This window comes from Mauremys reevesii, linkage group 1 (genome assembly GCF_016161935.1).
Source record: "Mauremys reevesii isolate NIE-2019 linkage group 1, ASM1616193v1, whole genome shotgun sequence".
Taxonomy (NCBI): Eukaryota; Metazoa; Chordata; order Testudines; family Geoemydidae; genus Mauremys; species Mauremys reevesii.
In genome coordinates this window covers 332,410,220-332,435,673 of record NC_052623.1, presented here as the reverse complement: position 1 = coordinate 332,435,673, position 25,454 = coordinate 332,410,220, and the positions used below count along the sequence as shown (strand labels likewise).

Here is a 25,454-nt window from a genome sequence, read left to right as displayed (position 1 = left end):
CGGACCCTCCGCAGTCATGCCCGCGGCAGGTCCGCTGCTCCCGCGGCTCAGGGGCGCCTCCCGGGCATGATTGCTTGGGGCGGCCAAATTTGTAGAGCCGCCCCTGACTATAGGATATCATAGGTTCAACTGAATTGGAATGCATGGAAGACCTCCAAGGAACAATGAAAGGCTATAGGAAATGGTGTAGGAGATTCAGTAGATGGCATTATGTCCTGTCAGTATTGAGCTAGTGGTAGAGGGACTATTATAGAATCATAGAATATCAGGGTTAGAAGGGACCTCAGGAGGTCATCTAGTCCAACCCCTTGCTCAAAGCAGGACCAATTCCCAACTAAATCATCTCAGCCAGGGCTTTGTCAAGCCGGACCTTAAAAACCTCTAAGTTGTTGATGGAAGTGCCATGCTTCACAAAAATAGAGAACTGAGGTCCTAACCACTTGTGATCATGAAAGGAGTATTTGGACCTTTACTGGTAGCAGAACCTCTACTCTTAATCTGGCCAAATTCCAGTTTAGATAATTATATTCTCTCTACTTAAATTTCTTCCGCAGTTGAATTTGACTAAATTTGGGTTTTTTACTGATATTTTTTTTTAAACTACTATGCATTGTGGTGTTACACCAAATGTATATATCACCCCAGAGGTGGTTGTATTTTAGTAGTGGCTGATGTGATTGATCTCTCTAGTTTGCATGTCTTTCTGCACAGGATTTTTGAAACACATATTTATATAGCTGCATATTGAGTGAATGTTTTTAGAAAACCATCCGCAATGAGTCTAAGATCTCTCTCTTGAGTGGTAACAGCTAATTTAGACCCCATCATTTTATATGTATAGTTGGGATTACGTTTTCCAATGTGCATTATTTTGCATTATTCAACATTGAATTTCATTTGCCCATTTGTTGCCCAGTTACCCAGTATTGCGAGATCCTTTTGTCACTCTTCGCAGTCTGCTTTGGACTTAACTATCTTGAGTAGTTTTGTATCGTCTCCAAATTTTATCACCTCACTGTTTACCCCTTTTTCCAGATCATTTATGAATATTTGAATAGGACTGGTTCCAGTACAGACCCCTGGGGAACTCCACTGCTTACTGCTCTCCATTCTGAAAACTGACCATTTATTCCTACCCTTTGTTTCCTATCTTTTAACCAGTTACCAATCCATGATAGGACCTTCCCTCTTATCCTATGACAGCTTACTTTGCTGAAGAGCCTTTGGTGAGGGACCTTGTCAAAGCCTTGTCAAAGACTTTCTGAAAATCTAAATACACTATATCCACTGGATCCCCCTTGTTCACATGCTTGTTGACCCCCTCAAAGAATTCTAGTAGATTGGTGAGGCAAGATTTCCCTTTACAAAAACCATGTGGACTTTTCCCCAACAAATTCTGTTCATCTATGTGTCTGACAATTTTGTGCTTTACTATAGTTTCAACCAGTTTGCCCGGTAGTGAAGTCAGGCTTACTGGCCTGTAATTGCCAGGATCGCATTGGGAGTGATTAGGTTACATCCACAGTTAGTAGTTCTGCAATTTCACATTTGAGTTCCTTCAAAACTCTTGGGTAAATACCATCTAGTCCTGGTGACTTATTACTGTTTAGTTTATCAGTTTGTTCCAAAACATCCTCTAATGACACCTCTATCTGGGGCAGTTCCTCAGATTTGTCACCTAAAAAGAATGGCTCATGTTTTGGAATCTCCCTCACCTCCTCAGCTGTGAAGACCAATGCAAAGGATTAATTTAGTTTCTCTGCAGTGGCCTTAACGACTTCCAAGGTTGCCCAACTCTTTGCTTGAATGAGGCTCATGTAATAGCATGACCTGCTTTAAATCAAAGGATTTAAATCACCGATTTTAATAATGATTTAAATAATCAATTTTAATCGTGTTTTGCTCATTTTAATAATATTTTAGCTATTTTCCTAACAAAAAGTTGATTCTCATTGATTGGTAACCATTAAAACATGTTGATGTGCAACTAAAGATAGCCTTTACACTAAATTTGATATTTCTTATTGCTAATAATACACATTTATTTAAGCAATTATATAGCTTAACTTATATTCAGATTCTTGATTTATGCGTTTATTTTTTACTAGACGAATTTTCTCTATTTGGATGGAAGTTCAAAATTGATTAAAATGCACAAAATCAGCCTTTAATTATTTTATTAAATCTACCTTAAATATGCTGGATGCACTATTTTTTTTATATATCAAAACATGGTTGGCCTTTCAAACTAATATCTGTAGTTAATAAATTGAACTGATTAATTCTGTTCACCATGTCTTTCAGAGTTTTAGAACTTGTAAATCTCATCCTGTCACGCTTAGTTTTCATTCATAGATTGGAAGGGGAAAAGAAGTTTCATGCTTTTTCAGCTCCCAGTTGGTTTCTTAACTCTGAATGAACTAGTCATTGAACTGAACTAGTTGAATAAACTGAAATGAGGAAAATGGTCTCTCTGCACTTTCAGAAGAGGCCACTGCTACCAAAAGCTGACTTAGTGCATCAGCAAACTGTGGTTCCAAGTTGCTTAGCCAGTGACTTCCACCAATTCAGTGGTTTGACTTTCTTTAAAGCTTGGCAGCAATTTTAAAGAAAAATTGCTTAATTTTATTTTTTAGTATTTAATCTAAATTATTTTAATTCATTATAAGAAGTTTAGGCCTTCACATAGATTATTAATTTCAAATTTAATTGTAACTATGTGTATTTTTTAAAAAGAGACCTGTTTTCAATATAAACTAAAACTGATTTTTCTTTTTTCTTAAATTTTTTAATCCACCATGTCATATAATCACTTACACAAACATCTAGTATTATGTTAGCTAGCTATTGGCATGCTAGCTACTTTCATTATGGCTGTTACCTGGGGATTAGCTAATTTGTTTATGCAATTTAAACTTTTCAAAAAAATATATTGTTTTAGGAAAAAGTAGAAACAAAAGGTTTAAAATTTGCCATTTGAAGTAATCCTTTGGCTGGTTCAATACATGGTATTGTTAAGGAAGGAAAATTAATTTATTTAATCAGTGTTGTGTAATATAAGGAATTTTGACTGACACTAACTAGTTGGATCTCTGTAGGAAAAAGTTAAGTAAGAAGTCAAAAATACAAATTTTGGCAGTTTTGTTTCACAACTGAGATTCTGGTCAATAAAACACATTATCAAAATAGATTTCAGAGTAGCAGCCGTGTTAGTCTGTATCCGTTATCTAGAGATGTGTTCAAGCATACCTTCAATGTAAGTAGGTGGTAACAGCTTGTGGAGCCAGGAACCATAACTGTTTTTGATAACTCTTACATATGTGAACAAACTTTAAGATCAGTATGTACTAGAAAGCATACACAAAATTTATTGGTAATTTGGGTAGGTGTCTTGTAAGGAAATAAGATCAGTAGAGTGGATTGTAGGCAAGTCTTTGTGTAGTCCATGATTCTGTGTTCATGGAATTTGGCATTTTGCAAAACTACCATAGAATCCTGTTTTGGCTGGGAAATCTGCCATTTTGCTCTAGCCAGATGCCTGACATCTTGCATTTTCTGTCCTGCTGTGTTGTGGCTGCAGCTTCCTCTTCCTGTGCTGCTTTCGCTACAAAGGGGACTGTGTTACATAAGCAGCACATTCTCCCCTCTTGCAAATAACAGAGTCAGAAAGCAGAGTAGCTCTCCTGGCTCATCAGGACCTTCCTTGCATATCTCTGGAGGTGTGTCCCCTGAGGGAAGAACTGTGGCAGCTAAGGGCCATGCTGGTGGGTTGCAGGTGTCAGGCAGAGCTCCATCCCGCTTGGGATGCCAAGTGTAGTGGACTGGTTTAAGATAGTCTGGGTCCCTGGGCACACAATGACAGGAGGTTCCCAATGGCTCTGCCCCTGCACTAAAGCCCCACCCCCCACTTGAAGTGGTGGTGGAATAAGGTCCACTTCTCTCACAGAGCATCATGGAGTCCCTTTCTTAGCCTGGCAGGAATGGCATCAGGGCCCCCCCTCTTCTGGAGAATAGCAGCTGCAGCATTTGGGATCACTCTCTTGCCCCAGAAAAGAAAGGGTGGCCCAAGTATTTACACCCTGGCTGCTAATGTATCTGCTTCAGTGGGCCAGGCCCGCTGCTGTCTTCCCATCCTGTCACACACACAATCCTCTGCTGAGGTAGCTTGCAGGGATTGGCGGGGTGGTGGTGGTGCGGGGTTGAATTAACACTCTATTGAGGAAAAAATGGGCAATTCTACACTCAGAGCTGGTGTTTGTCTACAGATTTGGATTACCTCTACAACCATGAGGGCTAAAAAAACCCCTTTTTTACTAAAAGTTGAGATTCTTATCTAGCCAAATGCTTTCAGGAGCTGGGTCCATAGGTATGGGCCTATAGTTGCCTATTCTTTTGTCCAGCCCTGGAAGCATGTGTATGTATTGGTCAGACTCTCTGCATATGGACACACTTCACAGCTGAGGAGAAACAGAATTATGCCAGTGCCCCAGCTCATTAGTACAGCTTCTCTGGGACACAGTGCTCTCTCTCTACAGCCCAGCTCTGACCTCCCAGGATCCCACTGTCAACCAGAGAAGGATGAAGCTTTATTCACTAAACTGGGTACTCGGTATTTATCTATTTCAGCTGGGTACTGACCCTACAGAAACCTTAAACACCCAACCATATTGGGAGTAACCTTCCCCTTTAGCCCAGGTTTCCATAAATTATGCCTTCAGAGAGGACTCAGCAATAAATGATGAAAAAATAAATTAACCTACAGAACACTGCCACAGAACTGAAGGACACTTGCTCTGAAATTGTGTGTTGGAGTATAAGGGGCCCAGGTTAGAGGTAATAAATCCATAATCAAACACACCATCTCTTACATTACTGACTACTCCTTCAACATTTTATTTGGTAGCTCCTCTTTCACCCGTCTTGGATGATGTCCCAAGATTTTTATCAAGGGCCTTTGCTCTTTCTCCTGAATACTCTGAGCAATCTCATTTGATCTCATGAGTTCAGCCCTTTTTCCTATGTACCTGACTCTTGTATCTACCTCTTTACCTTTGAATGATTTGTATGTCCAGTATCCTATCTCCTCCACCCTCTGTCGCTCTGCACAAGAAAGTATGTTGCTCCTTTTCTTCTTTAGCTTGCCTCTTCCCTTGCTCTCCTTAAATGGGATGGTTCACATTCATGTGCTTGATGTGGGAGGTCAGATGAGCAGAGGATTGAATTTATTTGAAGGGAGAATACTGGGGAGGGAGGAGTAGGCGCATGGGAAAGGAAGTTGTAGGAGAAATGAGGAAAAAGAGTCACAAGAAACAGTGACTAATCCTGGATATTTTATCATTTTATAATTAAGGCACAACTGTTATAAAATTGCTTGAAATATAAAGATTCATAACAACAAGTACAGTAGGTACATAACTTTTATTTAGTGCCTACTACAGCTTTTGTGGCGACTTCCAGGTGCTTAGCATTTCTGGAAATAAGATAAAGTTGTATTTAAGTACCTAAACATCTTATTAATATAAAAGGTTAAGAGATGACTTGATCACAAACTACAAGTATTACAAGGAGAAGCGATTTCTGATAATAGATTACTATTTTATCTGTCAGAAAAAGGAATAATGAGATCCAATGTTTGGAAGCTACCCCTGGACAAATTCAGAGTAGAAATAAGGCACAATTTAACAGTGAAGGTAGCTAACGATTGGAGCAGCTTACCAAGAGATGTGGTAGATGATCACTTGCAGTCTTTAAATCAAGACTGGATCTTTTATTTTCAAAGAGATGCTATAGTTTAGACACATTGTGGGTTTGATGCTGAAATTATTGGGTGAAGTTATTTGGCCTATGTTATGAAGGAGGTTATAATAGACAATCCTAATGGTTCCTGTGGTCAGGGGCGGCTCTAGCCATTTTGCCGCCCCAAGCACGGCGGCACGCCACGGGAGGCGCTCTGCCGGTCGCCGGTCCCGCGGCTCCGGTGGACCTCCCGCAGACGTGCCTGCGGAGGGTCTGCTGGTCCCGCGGCTCCAGTGGACCTCCCGCAGGCGTGCCTGCGGATGTTCCACCGAAGCCGCAGGACCAGCGGACCCTCTGCAGGGACGCCTGCGGGAGGTCCACCGGAGCCGGGGGACCAGCGGACCCTCCGCAGGGACGCCTGCGGGAGGTCCACCGGAGCCGCCTGCTGCCCTCCCAGCGACCGGCAGAGCGCCCCCCGTGGCATGCCGCCCCAAGCACGTGCTTGGCGTGCTGGGGCCTGGAACTGCCCCTGCCTGTGGTGCGGCTTGGCTGCGGTTCGTCCCTCAGCGGGGCTGTGGGGTATCCCACCGCCTCGCTCTAGCTCACCGGCCGATGGCTCTGCGGTCATGGGGAACACCACACACTCGGTTAGGGGCTCAGGCCCTTGGAGCGGGGGCTGAGTCAATAGTCAAATGGCGGCCCAGGCCCTAGGTCAGGGCGGGGCAGCCAGCAAACAGTCAGAAACTCAGGCCTTTAAGCGGGGACTGAGTCAAGAGTCCAAATAGCAGCCCAGGCCCTGGATCAGGGCGGGGCAACAAGCAAAATAGCAGCCCCAGCCCTAGGTCAGGGCGGGGCAGCAGGCAAACAGTCAGGGACTCACGCCTCTCAGCAGGAGCTGAGTCAATAGTCAGTTAGCAGCCCAGGCCCTAGGTCAGGGCGGGGCAGCAAGCAAGCGTTCAGGGACTCAGGCCTTTCAGCAGCTGCTGAGTCACTAGTTCAATGTCAGCCCAGGCCCCGGGTCAGGGCGGGGCAGCAAGCAAATAGTCAGAGACCCAGGCCCTTAAGCAGGGGCTGAGTCAATAGTTCAATAGCAGGAGGTCCTAGCCTCTCCAGGCCAGGGAGAAAGGGGAGTCTGCCACCCAAGGAGTGGGTGGCAGGGGGGACGCAGGCCCTCCCACTCCACTGCGTCCCAGCCCGGGGCCCTAGCAGCAGCAAAGACTCGCCGCTGTCAGTGGGGATCCTGGCCGCAACACACTGACATAGGCTCTGGTAGTGTTGCAGCCAGACTGGGGTCGGCTGCCCCCGGGCTACTTCCACACTCCCCCTTGTAGGGTACCTGAGTAGTCGTAGAGTCGCCGGCGGTCTCAAACACCATCGGTTCCTCTGGGTAAGTAGCGGATGGTAGGCTCAGCTGCTCCTCGGGGTAGCAGGTAAGAGGCAGGCTCGGCTCCTCCTCGGGGTAGCTGGAGCGGGGTAGTCTTGGCCAGTCCTCCTCAGGGTAATGAACAAGGGGTAGGCTCGGCCAGTCCTCAGGGTAGCTGGAGCGGGGTAGGCTCGGCCAGTCCTCGGGGTAGCTGGAGCGGTGTAGGCTTGGCCAGTCCTCCTCTGGGTAACGAGTGAGGGGTAGGCTCGGCCGGCCTGGTGCGGTGCGACCTCAGGCCGGCCGCGGCCTTCTGCTGTCTCCCCCGAGGGAGCTCGGCCACAGACGTCTGGTCTCTGTGGCGGCTGGCTCTCAACTGAGCTCTGCAGGTGAGCTTTTATACTTCCGGGTCTGCACCGTGACCTCTGAGGGGCGGGCGCAGGACCCAGTGGCTCCGCCCACGTTAGTGTCAGGGGAGGTTCGTCCCTCAGCGGGGCTGTGGGGTATCCCACCGCCTCACTACAGTTCCTTTCAACCTTAAATGTTATGACTATTTATGGATGCATCTGTTTGGTTGTTTGGTTGTTTTTTCCAGAGGTGCTAATCTTTTATAGCTTCTTTTTGACGTCAGTGGGAATTGAAGGCATCCAGCACATTGTAGGATGAGGGCCAATGTTGTTTGGTCATTTGTATTAATGTCTAGCAGTAATTTAAACTAATACTACCTATACTCACAATATTTTTTTTTTTTTGGCTAGGCATTGAAGAAAAAGGGAAGTGTCAAAATGAACAGGCCCTAGAAGAAGACAATAAAAAACAGAGGAAAGAAACTGAAAAACTGAAAGCAGAATTAAAGAAAACTTTGAATGGTAACTTTTTTTTAATTGCTTTCTTTTTAATGAGAATGACTTGGCTTTCTATGCCTCAATACTTGGTCCTTAAATTCAATAGTCTAAGAAATGTCCTAGCAAAAATATCAGATTCATCATATTTATATATTCAAGTAATTTTGATTTTATTTCCTTTAAAAAAAAAAAATTTAAAATCACTTGATCAAATAATCCCTGGTGTAGGTCAGGTGAACTCCACTTACTTAAATGGAGTTTGAGACCTTTGTAAGCAGGTGCTTTTGGCTCAGTATTTCAGGTACAGTCAATGGCACTTTCTCTTACAGTAAACGTGTTATGCAAAGTTGTATGTTGTAAACAATTATAATGTAACTAAGGGACTAGAATTATAGCCTTGAGCTGTTTTAATTCAGTGGGGTAGGTCTTGATATCAAAGTGTTATACTGTATAAGAATGCAATTTACAGGTACCAAGATAACCTTTCATGTCTTGTAATATATAAATAGGCTTGGCAGAATTGCAATCTTTACTTTTTTAAAATTTTGGTGAATAATATTGATAATTTTAAAGTATTTTTCTGTTATGGATTTAAATTTTCACTTGTAGGAAATTATGGAGGGGTTAGACAGTAATGGCAGAAGTTAAGAGGTTAGCTGAGGCTCATTTCTCTCCGGGGCAGTGGGGAACCACACCACCTCACTAAATTTGGGAAGATGTCTTGTGGGGAATTAGTTTGGCCATGGGAGTCTTCCTCTGCAGCCTTTGTGAGTGTAGAACTAAACACAGTCAGCCTGGGCCCTGGGCCAGGGCGGGGCAGTCGTGAGTCAGGTGCTCAGGCCCTCGGGCAGGGGCTGAGCAACCACAGTATATAACAGTCAGCCCAGGCCCTGCGTCAGGGTGGGGCAATGGTGAGTCAGGCGCTCAGGCAGGGGCTGAGCAACAACAGTATATAACAGTAAGCCCAGGCCCTTGGCTCTAAATTGGGTTTACTGCAGGCCGCTGGGGTTTCCCAGTCGCGAGCTAGGCTGAAGGCATCTAGTGTTGTTGTTTTTCATTCTGGTTAACCACTGGAGTGGGGCATGGTCCGTGACTAGTGTAAATGGGCCCCCGCGGATATAGTACCGCAGGGCGTCACAGGCCCATTTCACTGCGAGTTCTTCTTTCGCTATTAGCGCCTAGTTCTTCTCATGGGGGAATAATTTCCGGCTAAGATATAAGACCAGGTGGTCTTCTCCATCAATTTCTTGGTGTCTGTGGGGTAGGTCTGGCTCTGGAACCACTGCCGAAAGGTTTCCGGGCTGACATCCAAGGCGTCTAGGATCGCTGCCTTTACCTGGCTATAGTCCCTTGCATCCTCTGTAGAGAGCCATTTGTACGCTGTTTGGGCTGTCCCGGCTAAGTACGGGGTCAGGCCAGTGGCCCATTGGTCAGGGGCCCACCCTGCAACTGGCACCACTCTTTCAAAAGTTACCAGAAAGGCTCGGAGTCGTCATTGGGTCCCATCTTGGTCAGCTGCACCGGCGCACTGGTGCGGGGTGACCCGGCAATGTCTCCTGGCTGGGGCTCCGTGGGGTGCGGCAGTGCTGTCGGCAGCTGCTGCAGGCATTGCCACCACTGTTCCTGGTTCTGAACCCCCAGGTCCTGAATCAGCTGCTGTTGCTGTGCTCCCAGCTGCTGGATGAGCTGCTGCTGCTGCTGGAGCTGGGCCACATGCTGCTGCTGCTGGAGCCGGGCTGCCTGCTGCTGGAGCTCGAACTGGGCCGCCTGCTGTCACTCCTAGCTCTCGGTCAGGAGCTTGATAAGTTTGTCCATATCCATGGCTCTTTCTGGGGTACGTCTCCCCCCTTCCCCCCCGGACTGCTTCTCACAGGAGTTGAGAGATCGTGCCCACGTTCTTCACCACGTGTAGAGAGGTTAGCCAGAGCTCATCTCTCTCCAGGGCAGTGGGGAACCACACTGCCTCACTAAACTCGGGAAGATGTCTTGTGGGGAATTAGTTCGGCTGCGGGAGTCTTCTTCTGCGGCCTTGAGGGCAGAACTAAACACAGTCAGCCCAGGCCCTACGTCAGGGCGGGGCAGTGGTGAGTCAGGGGCTCAGGCCCTCGGGCAGGGGCTGAGCAACCACAGTATATAACAGTCAGCCCAGGCCCTTGGCTCCAAATTGGGTTTACTGCAGGCCGCCGAGACCCTTGGTCAGGGAGGAGCGATGGTGAGTCAGGCGCTTAGGCCCTCAGGCCCAACAGTATATAACAGTAAGCCGAGGGGGAGGGAGAGGAGGAGACTGCCACCTGCGAGTTGGGTGGCAGGGGGAACGCAGGCCCTCCCACTCCACTGCATCCCAGCCTGGGACCCTAGCAGTGGCAGAAGACCCGCTGCTGAGTCAGTAGGGATCCTGGCCGCAACACACTGACACGGGTTCTGGCAGTGCTGCAGCCCGGGCTACTTCCAGACTCCCCCTCTTGAGGTACCTGGGTCAGGGTGGTGTCCTCAGGGTGGTCCAGCACCATGGGTTCCTCGGGATAGCTGGCGCGGGGCAGGCCCGGCAACTCCTCCAGGTAGCTGGCGCGGAGTAGGCCGGCAACTCCTCCAGGTAGCTGGCGCGGAGCAGGTTGGGCCAGTCCTTGGGTTTACCGCAGGCCGCTGGGGTTTCCCTCCCCGGTGGCTGCCCTCTCAGTGACCTCTGGGGTCGGGCCTTTATACTTCCAGTGCCGCGCCTGACCCTCTGTGGGGTGGGCTCACAGCTCCCTGGCTCCATCCACTCTGGTGTTGGGAGGGACTTGTCTCTCTCCACGGCAGCAGGAACCACACTGCCTCACTACAAGATTCAAAAAGTTAAAGTTTTATAACTTTAAAACACAAATTGTCAACATCAGATGTCAAAATATACAAAGAAAATATCCTTAATTTCTTAAGCAGCATTTTTTTTACTTTGCCTATCTATACATTTTGATTAGCATCAATGGAAACATTTTTCATTAGTTTGCGCGTGTCCTCTGAAATTGACATTAACGTATATTTACTGACACAAATCTAATCCTTCCAAGCCTATGTATAATCTTCCTCTTCATACCAAAAAAGGGATGGTATAAGAAAAGTTTATTCGGTACAGTGTACTTTTTAAACCACAGATACAAGGTAAGCCCTTACTGGAATTCTGACTGTGTGTGTATTTTTCTTTTCTTTTCTTTTTTTTTTTTAACTGTAGAGACATTTGCATTTCTTTTCTTTTCTTTTTTTTTTAAAAGGGGGGAATGATGTGCTTTGTAGCATGACACCATATGTTATCAGCTACTGTGTTTAAGGTTTAGGCTGTCAGAACTGCTTTCTTGGTTAATTGACACTGAGATAAAAGCAGATTTTACCTGTTTGAAGATGTCCTATTTGGATCTTTCAAGGTGTGTGACATTTGTGAACACCCACCCATCTGAAATTAATGTTTTAGATAACATCACTTGTGACCTTGTAAAGATCAAATAGACACAATCTAGTCCAAAAATATTTTTCCTTGACGATATACAGAATGCTGTCACCATAAAGTAGCAGTACTCATGAGATCACAGAGTGGTCAGTGCCCTGGCTAGAGTAGTGTGCCTTTGCTACTAAACTGCAAGAATAGCAACTCCAAACGCTTAATGAATCATAGTTGTCAGTTCTAAACCTGAAGACAAATTAAAACTGCAGAACAACTGTTTTTAGTTGGGCTTGATGCATTAATACAGCAAGAATCCATTATTTTGAAAGGAGGGGGGTCTCCTTTACCCTGCCAGGCAGGTTTGATTGTGGGTTCTCCATCCCCTGCTGTTTCCTTACAGAAAGGGAAGAAAGGCTTCCTTTGAAGTGACAGGCTCATTGAAAGGAGAATGTAAATGCATATGTGTATTTATACTAGCAGGGGATAGCCTTAATATATACAATAAGCTTTTTAGCCAGGAATGTAATAGAAAGCTGGGGTGAAAGTAGGTTTATCACATGCCATCTCAGCTGCAGTCCCTGCGGGGGTTTTGAGGGATGTCCTTCAGCTAAAGTGCACCAAAAATAAGTCTCTACAAATTCAGTTTAAGAAGTTGTATTGTGAGGCATCAGTTTCTGACACTGTCATATGCACAAGGTTAACATTTGGTTAATAACCATGGGGAGACTCCTAGGCACTACGATAATACAAATAATAAAGGTCACCCTGCCAGGCTATGTCTCTACACTAGATTTTTTTTCTTAACCTTGAATTGGTTAATTGCTACTTAACTTGAGGTGCTTAACATGAATGTAAAAGCTAGTGTGGGCACACCCCACATGTTTGATCCAGGCTATATTTTTTTCAGTGTTTATATCAAGTTATCGAGGTTTGTCTTGTGAAATTTCAGAATATAACTTCCTTAAAACTAAGCCGTGGAATGTGAAACTTCATGGTTTTTAAAAGTAAGACCAGTGCATTAAAACAAGTTTTTCAATGCGTTATTTTTAATAATCTCAACTTTGATCTTGCTTATCTGTGTTGCGCTTCGGTGAGCTCATCATATGACTGAAAAATCTTTGGAAAACCTTCCATTTCTTCCTTTGTATTTGCATAGTTGCAAAGTAATGTCTCTTTGAAGTTTCCTTTTACTTAATCATGACAGGCCTAAACCACAAACAAAATTAATGGAAAAACCCTTTATGGTTTTTCCTAGCCTTATTTTGGTAAAATTCGGTATGGTTTGGCTGGAATATTCAACTGCCTTAGAAGACTGTTTTTGCTCTTTGAATGGCAAATAAACTGTGTACACAGCATATTACACCAGACATCTCTTGCTATAATATGAAGCTGTTCATGAAACACTTTGTACATGTTGGAATGCTGTGAGTGGTTCATTTGCATTAAACAGTGGCAGTACATTAAGGCACCCTAGTGCTGCCGTACGTAAAGTTTCAGTCGGAGTTACATTTAGAACTAAAATCCTTCAGTTTGACATTTTAATAATAGAATTTTGCATCCCGATCAACACATTAACTTTATTGGAAAGGTGAACTTTTATGGTTTGGGTTCAGTGTGAGATATTTTTGAATTTTCTACTGGGATCCAAATACTGAAGGCGTGTTTTTTGGAGGCCCTCTGAGAAGCAGTCTCTTAATCATATGAAAACTACAAACTGGTGTGTGAGTTTAGAACACACCATTTTTCCTAGAGAAGACAAGGCCAGAATTCTAGATAAGGGGTTTACCTAAATCTGAGAAAAAGTGGGAGAGGAGGTGACAAAGATTTTAGATAGGGGGAATAGATAGCTCAGTGGTTTGAGCATTGGCCTGCTGAACTCAGGGTTGTGAGTTCAATCTTTGAGGGGGCCACTTAGGGATCTGGGGCAAAAAAAATTGGTCTTGCTAGTGAAGTGAAGGCAGCAGGCTGGACTCAATGACCTTCCAGTTCTAGGAGATTGGTATATCTCCAATTATTACCTTTTTTATGTTTTGTTCTGGTTTTCCCATCCCCATTTAGGCCTCTTTTTTTAGCAATACTATGGAAGTGAAGGAAAGGGGGCTTTTATTTTTCTTTATTGCAGACCCACATACTGAGGGCTTTACAGGCACCCAGCAGTGGGTTAGCTAGCACTTTCAGAGCGTAAGTCCATTTTTAGCATACCTGGACATGTAATTACATGTCCTTAGAGAGAAATTCTGAGATGGCAGTTTATAGATGCACATACATATTATGAAGACTGTTTCACTACTATCTGAAAATGACTGAGTGCTGGCAGGATTTAGTAGTGGTGATATAGACCTGATGATCATGAGTGACTGACTATCTTCTGGTATGATTTTCTGTATAAAGCCAAAAAAATGAATCCAGAAATAAGAAAATATTTCTCCTTTTGCACACAGGTACATTTCAAGACTATAATTGCTTATAATAGGAAAATTTTTATCTAAATTCTCAAGGGCTCTCAACCTATCGGCTAGCACTGTACTTACTACCTTTTGCATGTAGACAACTTTACTTATGGAAAACTTGTACATACAAATTTGCAGGGGAACTTCTCGAGGCTATTTCTGAAAATGTGAAGTTTCTTTGGTGTGTTTTAGTTTCCTAAATTTCAATCAATAGTAAACATAATAGTCCTACATACTGAAACAACATAATACACTATTTTGCTAGTGCCATAAATTGTCTAAAAACCCACAATGAAATAAACTGGTCTGAGTTTAATTTGCAGGACTTTCCTTTTCTCAGCTATCCTTTTCATGGATGGATTAGAAAAGTCTTATCTAGTTGAATACATTTAAATGACTATATATTAACCTCATCCACCTTGTCTATATATTAACCAGGCATTTGTCTTATCTATCCTTTCTCACTTATGGATCCTGTACTTTAGGGAACTATTGAAATGTGAAGTATTTGTTGTTCATGACCATGGGACCTTTTCTGAGGGAAGTACAGCAGAATTGACCTGCTCCTTTTCCTCCTCAACTCACCTTGTCTTCTGCAGGCACTGCACTAACATCTAGTAAAAGCTACAGCTTTATTTACACATAACAAGATTGACAAGTATTAATCAAGCATTGCAGCAGAACAGATCTCTGCCAAATTCCTCAGTAGTATGTGGACATCTCATGATAATGCTCCACTCCATGATTTGCACCAAATGTTCTGCCTGTATCTGAGAGCATGACAACTCTTCTGCTCTTCCATTCCTATATATTTTAATTAAATATGACCCTTCTTCCATACCAGACTCCATCCATATCAAAGCTGTTCCACTACACAGAATAAGAAATCCAAAATAAGAGGACACAGAACCCCACTGACATGTCTCTCTTTTTTTTCCTGCCAACCTTCCAGCCACAATAAGCAAAAGGGGTAATATGTCTGTCATTTTCGTTGTTTAATGTGGCATTTATGTTTTGCAAAATGTTTAAAGTTTGTGTGTGGGGGGGGTAATTTTGAACTTGATGATGGATAAAATTTTCATAAATGCATTTGGTGCTTCGAAGCTTAAGTTTAAGTCACTTTTGAAAATGAGATTTAGGCCTGGTCTACACGAGAATCGCATAGCTGAAGTCGACGTATCTTAGATCGAATTAAAATTACTTACTTCCATGGGCGCCAACTTATATGGGCTCTTTGGGCTAAAGCCCCAGGAATATTGACAATCAGGGGCTCTGCTCCACCAGTATTTGGAGCTAGGTTTCTCCCCTGCTTGGAGCGCAGGGGAGTCAGAGGGCTCTGGGCTGCCTGCAACCATGGGGAGCCCAGAGCCTTTTAAATCCCAGCCGCGGCCGGGAGTCAGAGGGCTCTGCGCTGCCGGCAGCCGGGGAGCCCAGAGCCCTTTGAATCCCAGCCGCGGCCGGGAGTCAGAGGGCTCTGGGCTGCCCGCTGCGGCGGGGAGCCCAGAGCCCTTTAAATCTCAGCCACGGCTGGGAATCAGAGGGCTCTGGGCTGCCTGCAACCGCGGGGAGCCCAGAGCCCTTTAAATCCCAGCCGCGGCCAGGAGTCAGAGGGCTCTGCGCTGCCGGCAGCCGCGGGGAGCCCAGAGCCCTTTAAATCTCAGCCGCGGCCGGGAGTCAGAGGGCTCTGGGCTGCCTGCAACCGCGGGGAGCCCAGAGCCCTTTAAATCCCAGCCGCGGCCGGGAGTCAGAGGGCTCTGGGCTGCCGGCAGCCACGGGGAGCCCAGAGCCTTTTAAATCCCAGCCGCAGCCGGGAGTCAGAGGGCTCTGCGCTGCCCGCAGCCACGGGGAGCCCAGAGCCCTTTAAATCCCAGCCGCGGCCAGGAGTCAGAGGGCTCTGGGCTGCCTGCAACCGCGGGGAGCCCAGAGCCCTTTAAATCTCAGCCGCGGCTGGGAATCAGAGGGCTCTGGGCTGCCTGCAACCGCGGGGAGCCCAGAGCCCTTTAAATCCCAGCCGCGGCTGGGAATCAGAGGGCTCTGCGCTGCCCGCTGCGGCGGGGAGCCCAGAGCCCTTTAAATCTCAGCCACAGCTGGGAGTCAGAGGGCTCTGGGCTGCCTGCAACCACGGGGAGCCCAGAGCCCTTTAAATCTCAGCCGCAGCCGGGAGTCAGAGGGCTCTGGGCTGCCTGCAACCGCGGGGAGCCCAGAGCCCTTTGAATCCCAGCCGCGGCGGCGGCTGGGATTTAAAGGGCTCAGGGCTCCCCGTGGCTGCCAGTAGCCCAGAGCCCTTTGAATCCCAGCCCCTGGCCGCTGATTGCCTCTTCCCCAGACTCCTGTCCCAACTGCCCCCCAGGACTCCCACCCCCTATCTAAGCACCACTGGTCCTTGTCCCCCGATTACCCTCTCCCAAGACCCCTGCCCCTAACTGCCCCTTGGGACCCCAGCCCCTATCTAAGCCTCCCTTCTCCTTGTCCCAAACTGCCCTCTCCTGAGACCCCACCCCACTTCCCCCCAGGACCCCACCCCCTACCTGTCCCCTGATAAACTTCCTGGACTCCCATGCCTATCCAATTGCTGCCTATCCCCTGACTGCCCCTCCGAACCTCTGCCCCATCCAACCCCCCCAGCTCCTTGTCCCTGGACGGCCCCCCGGAATCCCCTACCCCTTCTCCAACCCCCAAACCGCTTACTGTGCCACTCAGACCAGCGTGTCTGGCTCCGTGCAGCTCCAGATATTTGCTGCCATGCTCCCCCATGGAGCCCACAGCCCTCTCCCACTCCCAGCACCTGCCTTCCAGATCTGAACACCTCAACATTCAGGAGTGCTCAAGCTCGGTTTGGGCAGCTTTTACTTCATTTCTCCCAAATCAGTTTCCCCTGCAAGGTGCCAACTGAAGGTGTTGGAGAACAGAGAGATCGGGTGGCCTCCTAATGCCTGGAAAAGAGACAAAGGCCAGAGGAGGGAGTGTCAGTGCCTGTGCGGACTTCTGGGAAGTGCATGGTGTGGAAGGGGATGCTGTGATGCTTTGGAACAACTCCATACAAAGCCAGTCAGGACTCTGGGGGAGCCTCCTCTCTCTGAGCAGACTGTCTCCAGGGCAAGAAGCTTACACCTTCCTGGGTCTGACCTCGGAGCATTCAGCATGCCCTTCCACACCATGCACTTTCCACAGCGAGTCTGCCCAGGCGGGTCCTGGGGCAACCAGAGGTCCCTGCACCCCAACTCCGCAGTCAGATGTGACTCTCAGCCAGACAGTAAAACAGAAGGTTTATTAGATGACGGGAACACAGTTTAAACAGAGCTTGTTGGTACAGAAAACAGAACCCCTCTGTCAGGTCCATCTTTGGGGGTGGGAGTCCAGAACCAAGTTCTGGGTCTCTCCCCATTTCCCCAGCCAGCTCCAAACTGACACTCCCTCCTCTGGCCTCTGTGTCTCTTCCGGACAAGGAGGCCACCTGATCTCTTTGTCCCCAACACCTTCAGTTGGCATCTTGCAGGGGAAACTGAGGCACCCACACAGTATTCAGAGAAAATATTAAGAACATTCCCACTTCATCACAACAGGTGCAACAAAATATAATACCGTATATTGAAGTAGGCAAGTGCTGCTTCTGACTTTCCACTTTTAATTGACCCTTGTAAACTTGTGGCACTGACGCGTTGTAGCTTCATTTTATATCGGCTTACAGGGCGGGAGCAGGGGGGCACCACCATTTTGGGCCCCACCAAAAATTATACAAACCTGCCGCCTATGCTTACTTCATGTCCTCGCGGTGCTGCATTGACGGTCGTGGCTCCCCCGTTGACTTTGCTTCCGCCTCTCGCACTGCTGGAGTTCAGCAGTCGACGAGAGAGCGATCGGGAATTGATTTATTGCATCTACACTACACGCGATAAATCGATCCCCGATAGATCGATCGCTGCCCGCCGATCCGGCGGGTAATGTAGACATACCCTCAGGGTATGTCTCCACTGCAGCTGGGACTCGGGCTAACTCAGTTCAAGCTAGTATGCTAAAAGTAGCATTGGGGACATTGCAGCACTGGCTGAGACTTGGGCTGGCAACCTGTGTCCAAGCCAGCCTGACCCCCTGGGTCCAAGCTCAGACAGCTAGCCCAAGCTGCCTCCTTTATTGCAATCTCCACGCAGACATTTTTAACACACTAGCTCAAGGTGAGCTAACGCAAGTCTGTCTGCCCACACTGGGAATATCACCTCCCAGCTGCAGTGTAGACATACCCTCAGGTTCTTTTGAACACATTATATTTACACACACACACACACATACACAGAACTAAAAAGTATTCAAAATAGTTCTTAGAGGCTGATGGGGGGGGGAGGAAAAAGATGCTGCTGAAACAGGATCCTGGATTCTTTAAACAGATTTGGTTTGTGTACAAAATAAGTGTAACAAGAACATTGTGTTGCTAGTTCTCTAGGTTTTATGGGGGGAGGTAAGGGATGGTTTTGGCCAATCTAGTTTTAAAATACACACACCATTTCAAGACCTATAATATTACAATCATTCATTCATTTTTTAATTTAAAATAAATTGATGCAAGATTGTTCAAGATTTGAAAGGTCTGAACAAAAAACAGGGACACATGAAAGCATTTGATAAATTTTATCACTACCAGTGAGAGTTCAGTTTGGGCATTATGTAGGTTTTTGTTTTAAAGAGACTGGGGCAGAGACGATGTGGGGGGGGGGCCTGCGGGGTCCCCCCCCAGATGTGCTGTCTCAAAACATTTTACAAAAGTGAGTAAATATCATTTTCCATCTACAAATGGGGAAATTGAGATACAAGAAGGTTAAGTGACCAGGTCAGGTCACACATTGAGTTATTGGCAGAGCTAGATATACAAGACAAGCCTACCATGCTCCCATCCTTTTGCTTTAATCTCTAGACCAGGGGTGGGCAAACTTTTTGGCCCGAGGGCCACATCGGGGTTGCAAAACTGTATGGAGGACCGGGTAGGGAAGGCTGTGCCTCCCTAAACAGTCTGGCCCTCGCCCCCTGTCTGACCCCTCCCACTTCCCACCCCCTGACTGCCCCCCTCAGAACTCCCAAACCATCCAACCCCCCCTGCTCCTTGTCCCCTGACCACCCCTCCTGGGACCCCCGCGCCATATCCAACCCCCTCCGCTCCCTGACTGCCCCACCCCTATCCACACAGCCCGCCCCCTGACAGGCATCCTGGGACTCCCACGCTTATCCAACCCCTCCCCCCCACCCCTGACCACTACCACCCCCAGAACCTCCGCCCCATCCAACCGCTCCCTGTCCCCTGACTGTCCCCCGGAACCCCTTGCTCCTTATCCAATCCCCCTACTCCCCGCCCCCTTACCGTGCCTCTCAGAGCAGCATGTCTGGCAGCCGCGCCGCCTGGCAGAACCAGACACAGTACCGCGCTGCCTGTGCTGCGATTTGGCTGCAGGGAAGGAGGCACAGCAGGGGAGGGGCCAGGGGCTAATCTCCCCAACCAGGAGTTCAAGGGCCGGGCAGGACAGTCCCGCGGGCTGGATGTGGCCCGCGGGCCGTAGTTTGCCCACCTCTGCTCTAGACTAACTTTATTAAGAGGCATCCTATGCAATGAAGTACGTCATAGCTGAGTATTTCTGATTATATTTTTTCAAAGTGATATCATTAACCCTGGTGAGGAGGGCTTTTGTAGGGCCTGCAAATCTACTTAAGCACCATGTTAAGATGTTATGCAAGGGACAAACTTAATTTGAATTTGATAATCATTTTATCCAATTGCTTGGAATTGCTCACTCAATGTAAAAACAGTGAAAATGCTGTGAGCAGAGGAGCCAAGTGAATTAGTTTTTAATGAAGAATTAATGTTTCTGAAGGATGTGTTTCTGATTAGAGCACAGTACTGAGAGTCAGGAGATCTGAGTATTACTCCCAACTCTACAACTGGCTTGCTGTTATCTCGGACAAATCACTTAACCTGTTTGTGCCTTATTTTCCTTGCCTGGAAAATGTTTTGCAAATACACTTTGAGATTCTCTAAAGAAAGTGGCCCTTCACATAATCTTTCAAACCACGTATGAGCAAAGTATTAGCCATTTTAAAAAAAAATTACCTTGCAACCAACACTGATAAGTTTTTAATTACTGCATGAATTATCTGGTAGCAAAACCGTTTCCCCAGTAGAGGATTAATAGTTTGAGCAGGGGAAAGGCCTAAGAATTGCTGTGATGATCTGGTCCGCCACTTCTGCAGAGAGGAGTATGTGGTAGGAACATTGCAGCTTTTCCAGTTATTAGGGTGGAGAAGCCCTCTTAGAACAATTCCACTCCTCTTCTGTGGCCCAGGCAAGAGCATCCTACTCTTGCCCAGTTTGAGTTTTTAAGGCTGGGAGTTGGGTACAAAGACTTCAATGAGAGTGGGAGGTGCTGAACATGTTCTGAAATCTACACTTTTCAAAGCATGTGGTTGGTCACCGGTCAAACATAAGTATTTTCATAAGTTCATAAGGACAATAAGGAATTTTTTAAATATATTAGGAACAAAAAAAATCCTGACAGTGGTGTTAGTCCATTACTAAATGGCAATGGTAGAATTATCAGAAATAATGCAGAAAATGTAGAGGTCTTCAGTAAATATTTCTGTTGTTTATTTGGGGTAAAACAGATGATACAGTCTCATTATATGGTGATAACACACTTTTTTATTTCACTAATATCTCTGGAGGATGTTAAATAGAAGCTACTAAAGTCAGATACTTTAAAATCAGCAGGTCCAGGTGACTTGCATTCAAGAGTTTTAAAGAACTGGCTGCGGAGCTCTCTGGACTGTTAATGTTGATTTTCAGTAAGTCTTGGAGCACTGGGGAAGTTCCGAAAGACTGGAAGACAGCTAGTTTGCCAATTTTTTAAAAAGGTGAACAGGATGAAATAAATTTGTTAGTCTCTAAGGTGCCACAAGTACTCCTGTTTTTTTTGAGGATGACCTAGGTAATTATAGACCTGTCAGCCTGACATCAGTCTCGGTCAAGATAATGGAGCAGCTAGTACAGGACTCAATTAATAAAGAACTAAAGGAAGGTAATGTAATTAATGCAAATCAACATGGTTTATGGAAAATAGATCTTGTCAAACTAACTTAATATCTGTTTTTGATGAGGTTACAAGTTTGGTTGATAAAGGTAATAGTGTTGACGTAATATACGTGTGCTTCTGTAAGGCATTTGACTTGGTACTGCATAACATTTTGATTAAAAAACTAGAATAATATAATATTAGCACACATTAAATAGATTGAAAACTGGCTCATAGTTACATTTTGAGACTACTAAACAGGGAATCATTATTGAGCAGATTTGCTTCCATAAAGGTCAGTTCTTTCTTCTATTTAACATTTTTATCAATGTCCTGGAAGAAAACATAAAATCATCACTGATAGAGTTTGCAGATGATACAAAAATCAGGGGAGTTTTAAATAATGGAGAGGGCAAGTCACTGATACAAAGCAATCTGGATCACTTGGTAAACTGGGCACAAGCAAACTGTTTTAATACAGCTTAAATGTATGCATCTGTTAACAAAGAACGAAGACCATACTTGCAGGATGGGGAAATCTATCCTAGGAATCAGTGATTCTGAAAAAAATTTGAGGTTGTAGTGGATAATCAGGTGAACACGAACTCCCAGTGTGATGCTGTGGCCAAAAGAGCTAATGTGATCTTGGGATGCATAAACAGGAGAATCTTGAGTAGGAATAGAGAGGTTATTTTACCTCTGAATTTGGCACTGGTGCAACCTTGCTGGAATACTGTGTCCAGTTCTCCTGCCCACAATTCAAGAAATATGTTGATAAATTGGAGTAGGTTCAGAGAAGAGCCACAAGAACGATAAATGATTAGAAAACCTGCCTTATAGTGATAGTGTGAAGGAGCTCCATCTGTTTAGCTTGACAGATAAGATTAAGGCGCAACTTGATTACACTCTACAAATATAAACGTGGAGAACAAATATTTAATCGTGGGTTCTTCAGTCAAGCAGAGAAAGATATAAAATAATCCAGTGGCTGGAAGTTGCACCTGGACAGATTCAGACAGGAAATAAGGCTTATATTTTTAATGGTAAGAGTAATTAACTATTGGAAGAATTTACCAAGGGTTGTGTGGCATATGCTGGTCATTTTAAAATCAAGATTGGATGTTTTTTCTAAAAGATATGCTCTAGGATTTATTTTGGGGAAGTTTTATGGCCTGTGTTTAGACCGGAAGTCAGACTAGATGATCATTATGGTCCCTTCTGGCCTTATAGATGCATAGATTCTAAGTGCCTTTATCCTTTATGTTGCTATAAGGATTTTTCTTTGGGCTTTTTCCCTTTTAAAAAAAATTAATTGGAAATTAAATGAAAAACTTGTATTAAGGTAACATATTCCTAACATGCAAAATCACAGTGTAATCTTAGCTACATTGTGCACATTTTCTGTTTTATTCTGGTTAAATGTATTTATTCGATGATATTGTCATAAAATTCATATTGTAGAGCATGAGGATGTCCAGTGCAGCTAAGTTAATGATTCAGACATTATTACTGTAGGTGGGGATTTACCATAGGGTTGATTGGACTGTAATGTGTGGCTCACAGGGTGTTCAGAAAAGGTGGTCAGGAAATAACTCTGCAAAGGCAGCACAATTCTTCTCAATCTGTAGTCCCCAGCAGGGATCAACGGGGTTGTCCTCATTTCCCCACAGAGGTGGAAGGGACAACCTGGCCTTTGGTTTCTTCAGCTAGGATTGAGTGAGGTATTCCTGTCATGAGTCCATTGTGGTCAAAACACTGAGACAGTGCAGTGAGTTGTTTGCTTTGTTGATCTACAGATATCTTTAGACATTTTGTTCATGTTTAGAGATATGGGTGTTTTTAGTTACAACCAAAGCAGTGTTCAGCTTCTTGTAAAACAGCCTACTAGCTACTATTAGATCAAGTTATCAAAATATTGTATGAAAAATAGTGCAATGGCATTAGATTGTGAAATCCCTAAGTATGAAGAAAAACTATTAAATCCTGGAGCATGTTTCCTTTTTAGTTTTCTATACAGCATAGAGAGGAACTTGAAAGTGAAAAGGGGAAAGAGAACATATGTTTACTTTTATCTGCAATGTAAATATTAAAAACTTATTTTATAAAGAGTAACACTTATTGATTTGATTCCCACATGTGTGAGTGTCAGATATATCAGTAGCAGAAGAGAAAATTAAGTAATATAAGAAAGGAAGAAAAGTTCAGCTAAGATTGTAAATATAATGGAGAGTCCACTTGTCAGATGTGCAGAATGGCTGGCTGTTCCAAATGATGGGAGTTGTGGAGCAGAAGGTTCTTACATTAATGCTGGCAAGATGGTATTAAAGGATGAGAGGAGGCCAGTGCAAGACTAGCAGAGAGGGGGAGTGGCTCCATTGAAGTCAGTTGGAGTTTTGCCATTGACTTCCATGCAGTCAGCATTTCATCCCAGGTCTATGAGGTAAGGCTACGAACATTTTAAAAAAAGAAAGACCATGGAAAATTTAAAAAAATAAGATTGATTTTGAACTAAATTGTCAAATGAACACCCAGTGGAATGCCTAAAAAATGTGGATGATGCAATCATCCTTCTTCGGGTATATGTGAAGGTAAATAGTATCTTCATATGCTGGAGTCTGGAGACCTAGGTCTTCGGAAGGCATAGAAAAGGAAATTCCAGAAGTGAGGCATGAAGAAATGAGGTATGGATGATGGTTTCAACAGAGGAGCAGTCAAAGTAATAGTATAATAAGTATTGCCCCTGTTTCAGACTAGTTCCCTTGTTCCTTCTCTTCATTAAGCACCTATGCTTTGTTCCATGTCTGCTGAGAACAGCATCTTAGCAAATTGCAGATGCAATCATAAATTAGGCATGTTCTGGAGACTAAAGAAGGAATGGTCACTATCTTGAGTAGTTCATAGTCTAAGGACACTGATGGGGGTTGAGGGAAGGCAAGCAACAAAGGTAATTTTAAAAAAATCACCTTTTACATTTTGTTACTTGCTTTTAAAAATAGCTTTGTGGGTTAACCTCTTAGGCTAATGGTTAATAGCCCGTATTGCAATGTGGGTGATCTAATTTGGAGTTTGTCTCTTGCTACCTATACTAGGACGTACTATATAGGCAGCACACTAAGACAATGTCTACACTACAGTGACTATAGTGGGACAGCTATGGCACTGCAGCTGTAGTGTAGATGCTTCCTATGTTGATGGAAGTGGGTTTTTTTCTTTTGATATAGATGATCCACCTCTTGGAGAGGTGATAGCTAGGTCAATGGAAGAATTCTTCTGATCGCCTACTTGCATATGCAAGTTAGGCGAACCTAACTATGTCACACAGGGAACAAAATTTTTCATAGCCCTGAGCAATGTAGCTAAGCCAATCTAATTTGTAGGTGTAGAACAGTGAAAATGGAGTGCTCTTTATCACCCAACAATGGCATTTTTTGCCCTGTTGATGAGCTTTAAAAAGTCCTGTTCAGCACTTCTTAGCCATAAGGCTGATGCCTGTACTGAAGGGCCTCAGCTGTTGTGTGATATACAGCAGGACTAAAAAGGAGCTTGGAAGCTCCCATAGAGAAAGAGAAGGAGTGGGGGGAAATTGTTTCATTCCTAATTAAAATGTTTTTGAATTCCATGGACAAAACTGCTTTGCCCTTCTGAAATCCCATTTCATTCCTTAGTTATGTTCTTATGTCAAAAGGAGCCTGGTTTTGGAGCGATCTGCCACAGCATAAAGGACTTTCACATCACTTTAGTTACTTGATAACATTTTTGCTTAGGAAAGGTCTAACACATTACTAAAATGAAAATGAATATGTTGCTAGGGAATATAGCACCTGGTCCTGCAAGACTTATTTGCTAAGTAGTCCAATTAAGATTAATAGGGTAGACTATTTGCAAAAGTAAGGCTTGCAAATATTTGCATTTAAGATGCTTGATGTAACATCTAGGTAGACAAGTGGTGGTGTATATTATCAAGCTGGTTACTTTCATGAGCATAAATCCAGTATGTATTTAAAATAATTCAAACTGCCAACACCTGAAACATGTCACATTTGTCTAAACTTTGGCTATCATATAGTAATCAAATCTTACTGCACAGTTGAACCTCCAGTAGATATGCAGTCCCTAATTCTGGGAACAGAAATATAAATCAAACTGGCCTACATTTAAAAAAAATCAGTTTGAGACACTTCAGAATGCCATTTTTTACAAATGAAAAATGATTGGTGAAATCTGACTATATGTAAAATACATATTTTCTTATCAAAGGTAAGTGAATTATATGACAAATTAGATTTTACTCCAAAAAGCAAATGGACAGAAAAGATACTGCAACACATAGAACATCTTTTCAAGTACCAAACATTTAAATTATTTGAACAATTTGACTTCTGGGTACCACTAAATAAGACATTTCTGCACATGGAAAACTGGATAGGCGTGCAAAACACACTGTCTCCAATAGAAATTACATTCAAACAGATCTTAAACCCTCCTATAGCACTATTTGGCACTACAGTGACAGTTCTCCAGAATGAAACAGGTGAACTAAAGAGCAAATAGGTGACTGGGAAATTGTCTTGGGCAGTAATGGCAGCCCTAATAGGCAAA

The 25,454-nt window shown here is 44.7% G+C and overlaps 1 pseudogene; it reads left to right on the top strand.

Moving 5' to 3' along the window:
• The window catches only part of LOC120378723, a 50,215-nt pseudogene that overhangs the window by 14,430 nt on the left and 10,331 nt on the right, over nucleotides 1–25,454 (top strand).